Source organism: Leopardus geoffroyi, chromosome B4, assembly GCF_018350155.1.
Source record: "Leopardus geoffroyi isolate Oge1 chromosome B4, O.geoffroyi_Oge1_pat1.0, whole genome shotgun sequence".
NCBI lineage: Eukaryota > Metazoa > Chordata > Mammalia > Carnivora > Felidae > Leopardus > Leopardus geoffroyi.
Genome location: NC_059341.1, coordinates 81711682 through 81716303, shown reverse-complemented (window position 1 = coordinate 81716303; position 4622 = coordinate 81711682). Strand labels below are relative to the sequence as shown.

General features: G+C 38.7%; 1 pseudogene; it reads right to left on the bottom strand.

Moving 5' to 3' along the window:
• Positions 1-388: 388 nt before the first annotated feature.
• Positions 389-2245, bottom strand: LOC123591832 (annotated as a pseudogene).
• Between the last annotated feature and the right edge of the window lie 2377 nt (positions 2246-4622).

Below are 4622 nucleotides of genomic sequence, written 5' to 3'. Positions count from 1 at the left end.
TATCATTTTTTAAAACTTAGAAAAATATGTGTTGCCATATATAAAAATATCTTTGATATAATAATTTTCCAAGAATAAGGATAATGCTAGGGCCCTTAGGAAAGTGGGGGCACCTGGGTGGCTCATTCAGTTAAGCCTCCGACTCTTGGTTTCAGCTCAGGTCATGATCTCCCAATTTATAATTTCAAGTTCCGCATCAGGCTCTGTGCTGACAGTGCAGAACTTGCTTGGGATTCTCTCTCTCTCTTTCTCTCTCTCTGCCCATCACCCACTTGTGCTTGTTCTCTCTCTCTCTCCCTCTCTCTCTCTCTCTCTCTCAAAATAAATGAATAAACTTTTTAAAAAATGTGTCCACTGAATAATTGTTTTACAACTATCAGGGGAAGAATCATGTCCTGTGTGGTAAGAGGCTTTCACAGCCTCTTTCACATCTGTTTCTCAAACTGTATATTAGAGAGTTTAGCATCGATATCACCAGTGTGTACAGCACAGCTACAATCTTGTTTGTCTCTGGAGAGAAGATGGTCCCAAGCTGGGCATACATGAAGAACACCGCCCATAAAATAAACTCACCACTGCTATATGGGGGCCACAGGTGGAGAAGGTCTTACCCCTCCCATGGGTCAAGGGGAGCTTCAGGACGGTGGACAGGATGTAAGCATAGGAAACCACAATGACTGTTGTGGTGGTAATCATGAGGGCTGAGAGAATGAACAGCACAATCTCATTCACAGACGTGTCAGCTCATGAGATCTTGATCAGGGCTGGGACATCACAGAAAAAGTGGTCCAGTCTGTTTTCTCCACAGAACTGCAAACTGAAGGTAAAACCTGTTTGGGCCATCGAGTTGATGCCTCCACAGATGTAGGATCCAGTCACCAACTGAGCAGACTTTCTGGGACATGTGCACAGGGTAAAGGAGAGGGGAGCAAATGGCCGAGATCGATCAAATGCCATGACAGCTAGTAGAAAACCTTCAGTTGTGACAAACAGGGCAAAGAAGAAAAATTGGGCTGCGCAGCCACTGTAAGAAATTTTTCCTCAGATAGGAAGTTGGCTAAAGTTTTGGGAGCAATGACTATTGAGTAGCAGAGATCTAACTAGGACAAGTTTCTAAGGAAGACGTAGATAGTGTTAACATGAAAATTAGAGCCCCAATGGGAGACAAATGACCATTTTAGAGGATCAAAGAATCAAAATTCAAGAAGCACAGATCCAGGTAGAAACCCAAATCATGTCCAACTTGTAGAGTTAAAGCAAGGAGTTTCATGATGAAAAAAGAAGGGGGGGGGGGGAATCTGTGAGTTGAAGAAAAGAAAAAAAAAAACTTTCTGTAAGCATAAACAAACCAAGCTACTCTGGGTTGTACATTGATTGACTACTGATTCTGTCTTCAGAAAGTCAATTATCAGTCTTGTGATCAGGATGTCCACTCTCTTGCTCATTTCCCATGCAACCTCTTAAAACAACTGCCATTTTGCTTAGTTCAAAGATACGGCCCAGTTCAAACAAAGATGGCTTAGGCGGTCCCTCTGCAGGGACTGCTCCACCCCCATTTAAAAATGACTCCAGTCGGAGCGCCTGGGTGGCTCAGTCGGTTGGGCAGCCGACCTCGGCTCAGGTAGTGATCTCGTGGTCCATGAGTTCGAGCCCCGCGTCTGGCTCTGTGCTGACAGCTCAGAGCCTGGAGCCTGTTTCAGATTCTGTGTCTCCCTCTCTCTGACCCTCCCCCATTCATGCTCTGTCTCTGTCTCAAAAATAAATAAACGTTAAAAAAAAAATGACTCCAGTCATGTCAATTTTTCACAATAGGCATTTAAAGTCAGGGGTCTATCTTTTTTCTTTTAAGTTTTTATTTAAATTCCAGTTAGTTAACATACAGTGTAATATTAGTTTCAGGTATGCGATATAGTGATTGAACACTCCCATAAGTCACCTGGTGCTCATCACAAGTGCCCTCCTAAATCCCCATCACCTATTTCACCCATGCCCCACCGACCTCCCCTCTGGTAACCATCAGTTTGTTCTCTATCATTAAGAGTTTGTTTCGTGGTTTGCCTCTCCTTTTTTTTCATCAGGAGTCCATCACAATGACAGCTGTCATCCTGATATTTCCCACCACAGTGCCCATGCATATTAGCAAGAACACTAGGAATGAGAAGATCTGTAGCTCTGGATGGGTCCTGAACCATGGCAGAATGAACTCCAGTCATTTCTGAGTAATTTAATTAAGCTCATTCTTCATGGCCTAGATGTAGGTGGGACTGGAGTAAAAATGAGAGAAATGAACGATCAGAATACTTGTTTTTAATAAAAACAACTAAAGTAAGCATGGAAAATTTTCATCTTATCATATTGTTCCCAATATTTAACAAAACACCCACTAACATAAAGAATGGATCACTATTTTCAAAAGTCTTCCTAATGAAGAATTCAGTCAGACTGGTTAAACTTTTTAGATATACTTCACAAATAATGCAGATTTGCCCTCTAAGTGTGCTTTGGGGTCATGGGAGAGTAGGAAAATGTCTAGAAATAAGAGCTTGTTCTTTTTTAGTTGATTGTTGGTTTACCATCTTTGAAAATTGCCTCCTTTGGTGGAAGATAGTTCCCACACCCATTATCATCCACCTAAGATTTAATTCGGAGTGAAATTCCATTCCACTGATGTTCTCATTTTTTTTAAATGGTTACTCCATTTCTTAATCTACCCAAAAATTGTATTTGTCTTTATTCTATCAGGAAAAAGGCTTCAGATCCTGACAAAAGCATCACTCTTTTACATTTTAAACTTTCTATTCTTATTTCTTCTACTAGTTTTGTCCCTATGGTGATATATACTCTTATTGACACAGTTCATCTGTTAAAAGTAGAAGTGATTCTTGTTTGTATTTCTGAAATACAAAAAATAAGATTTTGTTGTTTCCCTTCCTTTCCTCTTGCCTTTTTTCCTTCCTTCTTTCCCCCTCCCTTTCATTGTTGTTGTGGTGGTGGTGGTGGTTGTTGTTATGTTTGGATTTTGCAGACTGGAATGCAGGTGGAGAACTCTAAGATCTTGGGCAGAGATTTTTCTTTTTACTAATAGACAAATATTATCAGAAATAGAAACATCTGTGCATACGAAGGATAGAAGATACACAAAACAATTTTAATATGGGTATAAATGGAAAAAAAGGAATAAATGTGCACTGAAACAAGCTTGCATTGTATTTATTTAGGCTTATGCTATTATGATCATTAAATGTCTATAATGAAGTATAATAGAGAGATAGAGAAAAAAGGTAAATTTAATTCTAATGTATGAATTGGAGAATTGAAACAAAAACAAATTTAAAAGACTTATTTAGAGTCATGAAATTAAACAACATAGTTTCTTACTATTCAATAATCTATCATAATACCAGAGGATATCATGCTAAGTGAAATAAGACCGAGAAAACAGATACTATATGATTCCACTCATTAACGGAATCTTTTTTTTTATTTTTTTAATGTTTGTATTTAATTTTTGAGAGACAGAGACAGAGCATGAATGGGAGAGGGGCAGAGAGAGAGGGAGACACAGAATCCGAAACAGGCTCCAGGTTCTGAGCCCTCAGCCCAGAGTCCAAGGTGGAACTCAAACTCACGGACTTGAGATCATGACCCGAGCCCAAGTTGGACGCTTAAATGTCTGAGCCACCTAGGTGCCCCATTAATGGTATCTTTTTTAAAAAATGAATAACAGGGGAGCCTGGTGGCTCAGTTGGTTAAGCATCCAACTCTTGGTTTTGGCTTAGGTCATGATCTCATGGTTCATGGGTTTGAGCCCCATGTTGGGCTCCACATGCAGCTGGTGGGGAGCCTGCTTGGAATTCTCTCTCTTTGCCTCTCCCCAGCTTGTGCCTGTTCTCTCTCTCTCTCTCTCTCAAAATAAATAAAATTAAACTTTTTAAAAAATGAACAAACAAACAAACAAAAAACAGAATCAGATTTATAAATACAGAGAACAAACTGACCATTGCCAGAGGGGAAGGGGGCAGAAGGTTAGGCAAAATGAATACAAGGGAGAGAGAGATACAGGCCTTCAGGTACAGAATGGGTAATACATGGGACTAAAAAGCACAGTACAAGCAATACGGTCAATGATATTGTAATAGCAGTTTAACAGGCTATAAGGCAGTTATCCTTGTGGTGAACATAGCATAATGTATAAACTTGTCAAATCACCTGAAACTAATATAACATTGTGTGTCAACTATACCCAAATGAAAAATTTTTAATTAAAAACTGACGTTACCATAATATGTAAAAGAAAATTGGCTTATGGTAAATCCAAAAATTAACATACAATAGAAATGTCTTTTAATTTTAAAAATTTATGATTTTCTCTCTATATATATAAATATCATTACAATAAATTAAATTATATATGAATTAAATTATACAATGCTTCATCACAACTCATGTAATTTCTGTTGTTGCTACTGCTACGGTTTCACTAATTTTGACGTAATTTTAAGACACGTTGTGACCATGGTAGTATGTATACTAAAGTGAATTTAGTTCAGTTTCTACAATGTCTACTTTCTTTAAAACATTAAATGTTAACAAGGGCGCCTGGGTGGCTCAGTCGGTTGAGC